We start from the raw sequence: 13,176 nt of genomic DNA on the forward strand, positions 1-13,176 counted from the left end.
GAGGGGTCAGCCAATAAAAGGAAAGAAAGTTTAGTTATTGGGAAATCGAAATTTAAGAAAGGAAGGGGATGGTGTAATCTATCAGCCTTATAAGGTATCCTTATAAGGCTAACCTTATAAGAAGTATAAAACTTAGGCAATGTCCAGGAAGACTGTAACCCTATAGTGAGAGGTGAAGCCAGCTGGACTTCCTGGGCCAAGTGGGGACTTGCAGAACTTGTCTTACAAGAGGATTGTAAAATGCACCAATCAGAGCTCTGTAGCAAGAGGATTGTAAAATGCACCAATCAGAGCTCTGTAAAATGGACCAATCAGCACTCTGTAAAATGCACCAATCAGCAGGATCCTAAAAGTAGCCAATCACAGGGAGGATTGAAAAAAGGGCATTCTGATGGGACAGAAACGGAACACAGGAGGGGACAAAGAAGGGAATAAAAGCTGGCCACCTCAGCCAGCAGCAGCAACCCACTCAGGTCCCCTTTCAGGCTATGGAAGCTTTGTTCTTTCCCTCTTCACAATAAATCTTGCTACTGCTCACTCTTTGAGTCCATGCCATCTTTAAGAGCTGTAACATTCACCACGAAGGTCATGGCTCCATTCCTGAAGTCAGCGAGACCACAAACCCTCCGGAAGGAACCAACTGCAGACACAATAGTACTCAACCAGTGAAGAACTGGGGGAGGAACTTGTGTGCTAGGAGATAAATTACCTGCTGTAGCTGCCCTAGGTGTGCCTGCCTACCAGACACCCAATCTGCAAAACCACTATTAAAAGTATCAACTATTAAAAGTATCACTTTCACTGGTCTTTGCGCCTCTGACTCCATTCGATGGGTTTAAACAGGTAAGCATGTTTCTCACAGTGATAACAAGAACAGCCCCAGGGGCACTAGAGAATATCTTCTTTTCTTTGCTAAGCTTCTGATTAGTTAGGTTCTAACCTATGTGTAATACTTATATCATCTCACAATTCACCATTGCCTTTAATAAGCAAGTACATCCTTAGGAAATATAACAAAGGCCGGGCGCGGTGGCTCAAGCCTGTAATCCCAGCACTTTGGGAGGCCGAGACGGGTGGATCACGAGGTCAGGAGATCGAGACCATCCTGGCTAACACGGTGAAACCCCGTCTCTACTAAAAAATACAAAAACCGAGCCGGGCGAGGTGGCGGGCGCCTGTAGTCCCAGCTACTCGGGAGGCTGAGGCAGGAGAATGGCATAAACCCGGGAGGCGGAGCTTGCAGTGAGCTGAGATCCGGCCACTGCACTCCAGCCCGGTGACACAGCAAGACTCCATCACAAAAAAGAAAAAAAAAGGAAATATAACAACAAAAATAACTTAGCTTTCCTAGAGAATGGAAACTCAGACACTTGTGAAAATTCACTTGCAAAAAATTAGTCCTTAGTCCTTGTAGAAACTTGTAGCTGCCTGGCTAATAGCACTTTAGAAAAATAGCTCAATTAAGCAAACAGGCAAATAGAATATAAGTTAAATAAAAAAGAAAAGACATAAAAAAATTAGACCAAAAAAAGAGAAATAAAGATGAGGTAAAGAAAATAATTATTAAGTTTTCTTATAATGTATAAAGCAACAAAAACTATGCTTTATACATTATACTATGGCTTAACAAGATTACATAACAATTTGCCACTGGACAGGACCCTAGGAAATCAAGTCTTTCCTTTGCAAATATTTAGGAAACTGAGGCCCAGAAAAACAAAATGACTTAACCAAGTTCACAACTGGTCCAAGGTCAGAAAGCTCAGTTAGTAAAACTTGAAATAGACTATAAGTTTTCTGAGTCTTAGTTGAGTGACCTACTCAATATTTCGATAACAATCAGATGATAACTACCTCATCTCTGAAGCCACCTCCACCTGTATCTATCCCATCCTCTTTGCCCTCTCAACTCTGCTAAAACTGAAGAAGCATTTCTGCTCCTTTTTAAAGCTAAACTTTTACTCATCTTCTTTCCCATACTACCTCTCAATGTCAAGGATTGTGTTTCTGCAATTGTGCCCTCTCTACAGGATCATTCCTATCAACGAAGAGGTGCTAATGAAGCTGATGCTTGATTCCATGTTCTGTTGCATCTACAACCCAATTTCTCTACTCCAATTTTCCAATAATTTTTTGAAGAGTAATCTTTAACCTAGAATGCTATCACTTCTTTTCATCTCCACCACTCCACTGAAACAGCTTTTGTCAAGCTCACCAATGACATTCACCTTCCTAAATCCATCAGCCAAGTTTCTTATTTCTTCTTTTACACATCTCCTCCCACCATCAGCCAATTTTCTGTCCTACTAGTCCTTAACCTCACAGCAGTGTTTGACATAACCAACCATTCCCCCTCCTAAAAATTCTCTTAATTGCTTTTCCTGGTTTGCTTACTACCTCACTAGCTGTCTCCTGTCAGTCTCCTCTGTTGAATCTGCCTCCTCTTCCTGATCTCTAAATGTTGGCATACACAGTGCAGCACATGTTATCTATACTCTCTCCTTAGGTGATCTCATCTAGACTTCATTTACCCTGGCTTCCACATTCATATATTCACCTTCCTACTTGACAGTTCTATTTGGATATCTAAAAATCATTTCAAATTTACATGTCCCAAACTGAAATCATTATCTGTCCCTTTTTCACCTCAACTCTTTCCTATGTTTCTGATCTCATTAAATGGTAAATCCATCCACTAAATTACTCATGACACAAATCTAAAGATCGTCCTGGATTCCTTCTTCCTACATCTCTCATTCAAACCATCTGTAAAACCAGACACTTTAATCTCCATACTATATTCCAGATCTGACCATTTCTTACTGTCCACAGTGCTACTGCTGTAGTCTAAGTCATGTGAATCTAGTCCACATCCACGTTTTCTCCGTAGGACTTCTGCAATAACCTCCTAACTGATATTCCACTTTCATCCTTGCTTCACGTCAGTTTTTCACACAGTAGTGAGAAAAAGCAACTCAAAACAGAAATCAGACCAGCACTGCTCTCCTGCTTCAATGGTCTCCTATGGCTGTCAGAGTCCTTAACCAGGCCTGCAAACTCATACAAAGTCGAGCCCTTCTGTCTACTTCTCTATCCTTACATCACTCTTCCTCTCAAATTTCCTTTTTCAGGTAAGCTAACCTTCTTTTGTGCCTTCAACATAAACGATTTTTGCCAACAGCCTTCGTACTTGCTGCACTAACTAGAACTTCACAAAACTGGTTCATTTTCTTCTTCCTGTTCTCAGCACAAATATAACTTTCTCAAAAATGGCCCCCTGACAATTTTCTATTAAAGTGAGCCCAGTCACTCTATCCTATCACTCTGCTTTATTTTCTTCACAGACCTTGTTACTACTGGAAATAATCTTACATTTATTGTCTTACCTCTCCTACTAAATATGACCCGTGAGACAGAAATCTTATTTGTTTAGTTCAACCATAGTAAACACACCACCCACCATTCATTATTTGTGAAATGAATGATTATGTTATTTCAAATAGAATATTAAGTTCCATTTTATAAGATTTTCCTTTTTGTTTTAAAGAAAATATTAATTAAATCTTCCCTCTTTCAAAATAATTGCATATGAATTACTTAAATCTCTAAAATTCCTGAGAGAAAAGTTAGCAAATCAAAAAGTTTTGCTCAGAGTCACTGCCATTGTAAAGCTGAAATACTTTTTTCCAGGTTAATTTTAAATAACTGAAAACCTAATAAGGCTTCAAACAAAATGAATTTCACCTGCAATTACAACAATAATTTCTGACTAATGTAATGACTAATGTAATGTAGTCATAATACTATTGAGTGAATATAATTATTCTTTTTTTTTTTTGAGACGGAGTCTCGCTCTGTTGCCCAGGCTGGAGTGCAGTGGCGTGATCTCAGCTCACTGCAAGCTCCGCTTCCCAGGTTCACGCCATTCTGCCTCAGCCTCCCAAGCAGCTGGGACTACAGGCGCCTGCCACCACACCCAGCTAATTTGTTTGTTTTTTCAGTAGAGTCAGGGTTTCACCGTGTTAGTCAGGATGGTCTCCATCTCCTGACCTCGTGATCCGCCCACCTCGGCCTCCCAAAGTGCTGGGATTACAGGCGTGAGCTACCGCACCCGGCCCATTCTTTTTTTTTAAAGGAAAGAAGTGATCTTAGATGAACAGAACACTGAAGATTTATACTCCATGTGTAGTTCTGCACTAATTTAAACCAAGAATGAGTCAGTTAACAGTTGTTTGTTGTGGGGGGGAGTAGGGGAATGACGGGTACTTGTATGCATCCCATTAGTTCCCTCTCAATGATAATCAAAGAATTAACTAGATAAAAGCAAAAAAGGACAATTATAAGTCTTGCACCCAATTTCAATTCCTAAGAAACGTTTATTTCCTAAAGCTGGCTAAACATGCTACTACAGCAATAATAGAAAGCTACCAAATCTAATTCTTGACATTGCTCATCCAAAAGTAAACTCTCCTTTAAAAACAAAAAAAAAAGTAAAAAGTCCCAAACAGTATAGGTTACACATAACAGGTCAAAAAAAAATAAAATAAAATAAAAACCTAAAGATCCTCAAGTGCCAGAAGTTTATCTCTGATTACAAATGAATCAGAAAACAAATCTAAGCTACAGAGTCCCTTGTATATAAATATCATAATGGTATCTAATTCATCTGACTCTAAGTAAATGATCTCAGTTTTAAGAAAAAACGGTAAAATCAATAAACTGTTAATTTCCTGATATATCCCTGTGCTCAGCTTCTTTGTATAAAACATTGCTGACTGGCTACCTTTGCTGCCAGCAAAAGAGTTCACACAACAGACAACTAGGCAAATAAAATGGAAATAAACTTAAGTGAGAAAGATATAAATAAGGACATTTCTCCTCCCCCAAAAACAGATGAGATAAAAGTAAAAACCATATTGCTACATTTGGTTTTTCTCCTTTGCTGAAGAGGAGCAGTTAGTTTTTGTAGAAAACTACAACTGTTTCTCTTCCACAACGGAGAAATAAGTTTCTCCACTCTTCCAATACATGTCCCCACGTATTTATAAACATTTTCCTTATTCTGCTACTTATCTGCATAATCTTGCTTAAAAACCAAACTATTTTTAGTTAAAAATAAAACAAAAAATAAATAAAACCAAAAAATAAAGTTTAGATTTAAAGTATGATCAAATATGATCAATCAGGTCACAGTAAATGCTACACTTAAAATGTAAGATATAATCAGCTTATTTTAAACACTTTAAACAATGGATCAAGTTAAAGCATCTTAAGTACAGTATATATTTCCAAAGTTTAGTCAGTCAAATGAAAACATCATACAATGTTCATTCATTCATTAATTTGAAAGACATTTACTGAACACCTACGAAGTGTCAGGCACTGAATTATAGATGGAGCTGAAGATACAAAAATGAGTAAAATACAATTGATCCCTTACCATTAAGTAATTCCCAACCAAGAGAGAAAAAAAAATAATACGACAGTCTATAAGTACTAATGATAAAAGGAAGTAGAGGAAGCTTAGTAAACTCAAAACTAAGATTAGAGGACAGAGGGAGTTTGAGAAGGTTTCTAGAGGAGATAATACCTAAATTGAGTCTTATGGTATTAGCAGAGGTTAAGCACAATTATAATTTCATGAGTGTGTGTGTTTGAACAGTGGGGTAGTAAATGAGGTTAGAAAAAGAAGACAGTGAAGTACAACCCTGTTTCAATAAGAGGATGCAGCATCTGCAAAAGTAAAAAGCACTAGATAAGCATGGCATATCACCAAACAGCAAATACTTTACAACTGTGCTGTCCAACACAGCGGCTTCTGAGCACCTCAAATGTAGCTATTCAGAATTGGCATATGCGGTAAGTGTAAAATACATGTGGAATTTTGAAAACTTAGTACATAAAACAGACCATAAAATAGCTCGTCTATAATCTTTCTTATATTGACATATGCTAAAATAATATTTTGGATATATGTGGTTTAAAAAATCTATTAAAATTTCATCTGTATTTTATTGTGTCTACTGAAAAAATGGATATACCTCACATTCTACTTCAAATGGACAATGCTAGCTTAAAAGGGTGGGATTGGCTGGGGAGTAGTGCTAAAGTAATAATAAGTGGGACTGGATCGGGTGGAAGATAATATCACAAGAAGAATCTCTATGTCATTAATAAGTTGGTTGGAAACCAAGGCTCTTCAGTAGGGTTAATATTATCAGATCTGACATTTGCAAAGATCCATCTCCAATCCAAGAATCGGAGGGCAGGAAAGCTGGAGGAAGAATATCAACTGGTCTCGATAATCACTGACAGATAGTGTTTTGAAGGTAGTATAACAAGAGATTGATTCATAAATGTTTTTCAAGTAAGATAAGCTACACTTGGTGACAGATTAATTATGAAGTATGAGAACAGAGAAGAACGTGAGTAAATTCCAAAGTTTGGGGCTTGCAAAATTAGGAGAATGTGGTATTCAAGCAGGACAGCTTCGGCAGGGAAAGGTGATGGGTTCAATATTGGACATACTGAGTTTGGGATGCCTATGAATGGGAAATTTATGTGGAAATACCAAAAATTAGCTACAGAAGTTTGACAATAACTCAAAAGTTCCAGATCAGAAATAAAACATTGGGAGAGTGTTAATAAAACACAAATAGTGTAACCCAAAGGAGAGGAAGAACACAGCCAAGAACACAGAGTAAAAAAAAGAAGACAGAAGACTGGATTATGGGGAAAACCAATAATGAAATATAGTGGGCAGAGGAAGAAGATCCCACAAAGGAGTTGAAGAATGACAGGCAGAAGAAGAACCCAAGAGAAGGGTAGCATCTTTATTTTAATGGGCTTCCATTGTGTCCTACAGAATTACAGTTCTACAATATGTTTAACGGAAGAGATGTGACTGACAAAAGAAAAATATCTTTTCCAAAGTCACAAACTACTTTTTGATATTTAAAATGATACTTTGTCAACTTAGAGAATCAAAACAAACAATAATTTCCTATAACTTATTTGGATAAAGATACTAGCTAACATGCAGGAAATCACAAAGTGAAATATTTAAAATGGTAATATAGAAGTTAAATGTGGAACCACTGGAAAAAAACATAGATTAAAATAACCACGCAAAAGAAAGAGGGAATGAGTAAAGAACTGGAAACATCGGTTTTACCATTCTGAAAAACATACAGCCACTCCCAAAAACTAATTTAAATGACTTCTGATTCCAAAGACATCGCTAATGCAAGTTCTTAACGTGAAGATAAAGGAGGGCATAAATATGTATGTGCCCAAGTATACTTTCCAAAGAACGAAGTGAACAAAAAAGGGGTTTATATCAGATGAACTGGACCAGGGCTCTTCACTGTTAAACACTACCCCACGGTCTATCTAACGTAAACATACTATATCTGAGTACCCACTCCAACCTGAGTGTGCCAAAAAGGCACTTTTTTAAAAAATTTTATTTGCTAACCATCTTTACTCCTCTCATCCTATCCATGAAGGATGTATAGAAATATCACAGCCTGGACAAGTACGGCTTTCCACTCTAATAATAACACATCTATTATTATCCCAGAGCTACCAAAGCCTCCTTTTCCTTCTTGGCCCTTGGCCCTGCCCCTCCTCTCTAGTCTTGAGTCTCCAAGGGCCTCCAAGGTTTTCGTTTTGTTTGTTTTAATAACTCTTAACCGCTTCCCTAGATGCGCCTGCTCCCTTCCTTCTCTTCCCGGTCCCTGGAAGTAAATACCCCTTCTCAGCTCCTCTCCTCCTAACTTCCCAGTCCCCCTAGTGCCGGTCAACCTCCCTTCCTCGGGACCCTCTCAGGAGCCGGGCTCTTTACTCATTTTCCAAGGTCTTCGTTCTCCTCGCGGTCCCTAAATCCTCCCCGTCCCTAATCCCTTCATCTTCCCTGCTTTAAGAACCACCCGCAGGCCCCCATCCAAGAACGCCCCTTCGCCAACTCCTAGACGCTTCACCCCAGCATCACCTCGCACCTCCACCTCCCCTGCCGTCTCCACGCCCACTTCAAAGCCCACCTCCAACCCGCCAGCTCTTCCACAGAGCCGATGGCGTCCCGCCTCTTGCCTTCCCTCTTAGGACCGAACTCCCATCTGGGGCCTCGGCGTCTGGCAGCCAAAGAGTGGGTGCCTGGCTCCTGCAGAGGCTGCGGGGCGGGTGCCGAGGTTGCCGGGCTGCCGGAGGTTTGAACACAGGGATAGGACAGGGGCGAGGACCGCGGATCCTGGGTGGCAGCAGCGGTAACCTGGGCACCAGGGTAACGGAGGCGGAGGCCTAGACTGCACTACGAAGAGACCGCAGCCAATCATGATGACTCTACTCGAGCTCCCATTGGCCTCTGTCTCCAGACGGCCCTTTTTATTGGCTTCAGTGGAACTGGAAGGCGGGACGGCAAGTGCGGGAGAAGGCCGACTGCTCTAGCTGTAGCGGAGAGCCCAAGTAGGGAAATTGGGGCAAAGCGCGGAGCGCGCCAGGCTCCTATGGGTTGTGCTGTGCGAAGGCTTGACTGCTGAGCGTAGCGGGCTCTGGGAGGGACGCGGGCGGAGGGCAAAGTGGGTTCATGAAATGAATTGTAGAATTGGCGACTGCTTAATGTAAAACACTTAATTGCTTAGATTTCCTTTGGGAAATAACTTGCTTTTAAATTGTAAACAAATTACAAACAAACGGCAAGTGCTTCTGGGTCTTCTTACCGAAATGGCTGATTCAGGAGGATACGGGGTGAGTGCACTAATGTTCCTGCCTCGAGATCCTGGCCGTGAATCACCAACGAGCCGTGAGTTTGGCTTGAAAGTGATTTTTAGGTTTTGGAACGGGTTTGGGGTGGAATGGCATCTGAAATATTGCACACAAGTTTTGTTTTGTTTTGTTTTTAAGGAACGTTTTGAGGAGCTTGTCAGTAGCCTATTGAGAGCTGATGTGTGACATATTTTCTCTTTTAAAAATGGCGTTAATTGCTGGAGACAGGGAAGGTGAAAAAAAATCCTCTTTCATGAGGGCTTTAAATGCTCCGAGCCATCTGATTATCAAGGTGGTTTAATACTTACTCTGGCGGTTAATTGCTCACTGGCCTTTACCACCATTCTGTAGAGAATCTAATATTTGAAGGCAAATGCTTCCCAATGAATCTTCTAACCATGAAGATTGGTAATTCCTACTTCTCTCTTAACCTCGTTTTCCCACCTTTGCACTGTTTCAAAGCTTTCATTTTATCCTGTCAATACATTATACTTCAAGTTACAGACTAACCCACCCAAACAATATTGTGACTAAACGTAAATTTCTGTGTGCGAAATATATCTGTACAAGATGGCAGTCATCTGTTAGTGAAAATAAGATGAGTAATCCCTAAATTGCACTGAATTACTTTTCATCAATTCTTTAATCTATCTCTGCTGACACTCTTAAAATAGCTCACTGATGGACTCTGTTAGAATTAACATGTAAATGTATGGGTGGATTACTTATAACGGAAGATGCTAGGAAGAATCAGGAAACATGCCGTATTTACGTGGACAAACAAATGTCTGTCACGGAAGCGTCAAATCAGGATTGCTGAAGGACAGCAGAGAATGAAACCACCATTTATTCAACCCTCCGAATGCTCCAGGCAGTATAATCTCATTCCATCTTCATTCATGACTCCAGACAGGTATTGTTATTCATTGTTTATACTTGAGAAAGCAGATTCAAAGAAGTATATCTACCTTAAGATAATAAAGTAGTAAGTAGTAATGCCAGAGTACAAGCCTAGGTCTGCTTCCAAATTTCGTGGTTTCAGATTTAGTGCGTTCAATGTGTTTCACCTACAGGTTAAGAAGTTGTTGGTAAGCAAGAAAATATTTAAAACACTGGGAGAATCCAAAAAATTGTCTAGTTGTGTGTAACATATTCTCAGGATTCTTACAGTGTAAATAAAGTCACCCCCTCATATTCAAAATAACAGTATCAGTTTGACCTTGAAAAAACATCAGAAAATTTATAAATTTACAGAAAAACTAGTAATTACTATTTTAAAAGGTTACCCCAAAATAGAAAACAGTTTTAAAAGTTTTATGATATATGGTTTTATATATTATTTTTGATAGGGCTAGAATTTTCTGAGGTACCATTTGACATTTTATTTCACGGCCACACAGGATTCTGCTTTTCAGAAATAAAGGAAACAAAGTTAACCAAACCACATTTATATTTCTGCCACTTGAAATTATAGTTAACAAAAATCAGACTCTTTCTTGTTTTTAAAGATTTTACTTATGAAATAAATTCTGCAATGGTCATTAAGCACTTTGGTGTTTTATTTTTAATATTCCTGGGCTTCTTTCATTGATAGTGCAATATCTCCAGATTTGCTGTATTGCTAACTGAATGTTCATTTTCTGTAGGACTTCGATTGGCCTCTTTAATGCTATATGGCAATGATATAGCTGATATAATGTAATTAAAATACTCCTACAAATGCTTACTAGTAGGATTATTCTCACTTCCTTTGGGGAAACTAGTGTCTAGTTTGAATGGTTAGAAGTTTCAAAAAAGTAAAGGTAGATAAATAGACTCCGTAACTGTAGACAGAGAAATTACAATGACCATAATTTGTAAAGGGGGGACATACTATATATAGTATTTTGGAAAGCACGTAAGTATAATTATCATTAGCTAAAGTTCAGTTGTCTATTTCATACCATTATACAAAAAAAAAAGAAAAGCACTGTCACAATTTTATATAATTTACAGAAATGTGATACATAAAATTCAAAAATTTTATATCTAACTTATTGATGTCATGTTGCTTGGAAATTTTAATTCAAAAACAGGCAAAAATCATCTAAAGTGGAAAAAATTAGAACAGTTATTCACTGTGGGGATAGAGGTAGGATCGAGTGGAAGGGACTGAAAGTTAATTTTGGAGTCATGTGAATATGCTGTTTTGACTGACATGGTAGTCAAAGACAGTTTCCGGCCGGGCATGGTAGCTCATGCCTGTAATGCCAGCACTTTGGGAGGCTGAAGCGGGCAGATCACTTGAGGTCAGGAGTTTGAGACCAGTCTGGCCAACATGGTGAGACCCCCATCTCTACTAAAAATCCAAAAATAGCCGGACGTGGTGGTGCATGCCTGTAGACCCAGCTACACATGAGGCTGAGGCAGGAGAATCACTTGAACCTGGGAGGCGAAGGTTGCAGTGAGCTGAGATCACACCACTGCACTCCAGCCTGAGTGGCAGAATGAGAATCTCAAAAAAAAAAAAAGTTTCCTTTATCAAAATTCATCAAAATGTATAAAAATACATGTGCTTTTCACTGTATGTAAATTTTACCTCAATTTTTTAATGGCTTAAAAAAAAAAAAGAATGCATTGGCTTGTATAACAAAAAAATCTAGTAGACTTAGCTCCACTTATGCTTGGATCCAAGTGCTCAATATCATTACAATTTTTTCTTCTCTGTCTCTTGGATGTACTTTCTATGTGTTGGTCTTATTTAAGGCAGGCTTTCCCTTCCAGGTGTGGCCACCATGCTCCAGATTTACATTCTATTTACCTAGGAACCCCAATGGAAAAAGAATATCTCTTTCCTGATTAGTCCATCAGAAATCTTGGCATTAACTCTGACTGCCCACACCTGAATATAAACTAGTAGTAATTACTGTGGCCAAGTGTTTGCTTGGGGAAAGAATATGATAAAGTCCCCTTATCTTTCATGTTCGCTCAGAATAGTGAGGTGATTCTCCAAAGGAAAACTGGAATGCTGTTACTAGAAGAAGAAATACTGGACAAAGCTAATAGATGTCCCCAAAAGTGATAATAATTTTATTCAAATAGGTTCATAGATCAATCTGGTGGGCCTGTTTTCACATTTTCTTTAAGAAAAACTCTTGTAATTATAAGTTCCCCAGTCTGTAAATACAGATGAGATTAACCAAATTTTGTTACTTTTTGACTGCTTCTGCTTTATAGTACCCCTCCCCTCCAAAGACTTCCCCACCAATAATTTCTGGGACTTCCTAGAGAGTGTCTCATACTTACAAACACATACCTACCTCTACTGGGCATCCCACTAGGCATGATACCAGGACCACTGCTCTGCCAGGCAACAGTCTGTCCCTCTTCTCTCCAGGACCAAGCAACTCGTGCTGGTGGCCACTGTGAAGTCACTGAGTACCACCACTTACACCAGTGCCAAAGTTGAACTGGAATTGTGCCAGTTATATGCCTTTTGTTTCTCAGATCCTAACCTGGCTTCTCTATATTCTACTTATTTATTTATTTATTTTGAGAAAGAGTTTCGCTCTTGTTGCCCAGGCTGGAGTGCAATGACACAATCTCAGCTCACTGCAATGCAACCTCCGCCTCCTGGGTTCAAGCAATTCTTCTGCCTCAGCCTCCCAAATAGCTGGGATTACAGACATGCACCACCACACCCAGCTAATATTGTGTTTTTAGTAGAGACAGGGTTTCAGCATGTTGATCAGGCTGGTCTCGAACTCCTGACCTTAGGTGATCCACCCACCTTGGCCTCCCAAAGTGCTGGGATTACAGGCGTGAGCCACTATATTCTACTTTAAGGTGCAGGAGCTAGGACTCAACAAACTGCATTTCCCAGACACCCTTGCTAGTTGGCTTATCAGTAGGTTCTGCTAAAATGGGGCACTTAGGGAGAGGTTGGAAGGTGGGCATTAGGAAAAGTTCCTTCTCAATGTCTCTGTTCCTGTCAGGCAACAATTGGCTCTAGTCTAATGTGTCTTTTACTCACTGAATATAAAAGAGGAGACTAAATGAATGTGCTTGTTATTATGTTTGCAACTTACACTATTGCTTTATCTCCTCCTTCTCCTCCCACCCCCAAAAAACCCATATAAACAACAGCAAAAGAAAAAAAATCCTCCACAAAACTTTTACCATCTTACAGAGAACAACTAACAGTTGATGACCACACAAGAATTAAAATGTGTTGAAATAAGGTCTTATATTTGCCTGGCACTCTACAGAGTACTTTCATGAAGATGACCTTGTGATCTTTTTTTTTTTTTTTTTTAGACGGAGTCTCGCTCTGTCGCCCAGGCTGGAGTGCAGTGGCGCGATCCATGATCTCGGCTCACTGCAAGCTCCGCCTCCCGGACCCACGCCATTCTGCCTCAGCCTCCTGAGTAGCTG

At 39.6% G+C, this 13,176-nt stretch overlaps 2 protein-coding genes across 3 annotated transcripts in view; one reads left to right on the forward strand and one right to left on the reverse strand.

The window, feature by feature from the left end:
* Positions 1 to 8,310, reverse strand: part of LCA5 (Leber congenital amaurosis 5) — a 51,946-nt gene extending 43,636 nt beyond the window's left edge. Inside the window, exon 1 of one of the 2 annotated variants that reach the window (XM_011950274.1) lies at positions 7,994 to 8,310. The gene's annotated coding sequence lies outside the window, so the exon portion shown is untranslated. The remainder of the gene's footprint in view (positions 1 to 7,993) is intronic. The other variant, XM_011950272.1, reaches the window with a different exon arrangement.
* Positions 1 to 13,176, forward strand: part of SH3BGRL2 (SH3 domain binding glutamate-rich protein like 2) — a 287,302-nt gene that overhangs the window by 103,459 nt on the left and 170,667 nt on the right. The gene's annotated exons all lie outside the window — the stretch shown is intronic.

Source organism: Colobus angolensis, unplaced genomic scaffold, assembly GCF_000951035.1.
Source record: "Colobus angolensis palliatus isolate OR3802 unplaced genomic scaffold, Cang.pa_1.0 Scaffold304, whole genome shotgun sequence".
In the NCBI taxonomy this organism is placed as follows: domain Eukaryota; kingdom Metazoa; phylum Chordata; class Mammalia; order Primates; family Cercopithecidae; genus Colobus; species Colobus angolensis.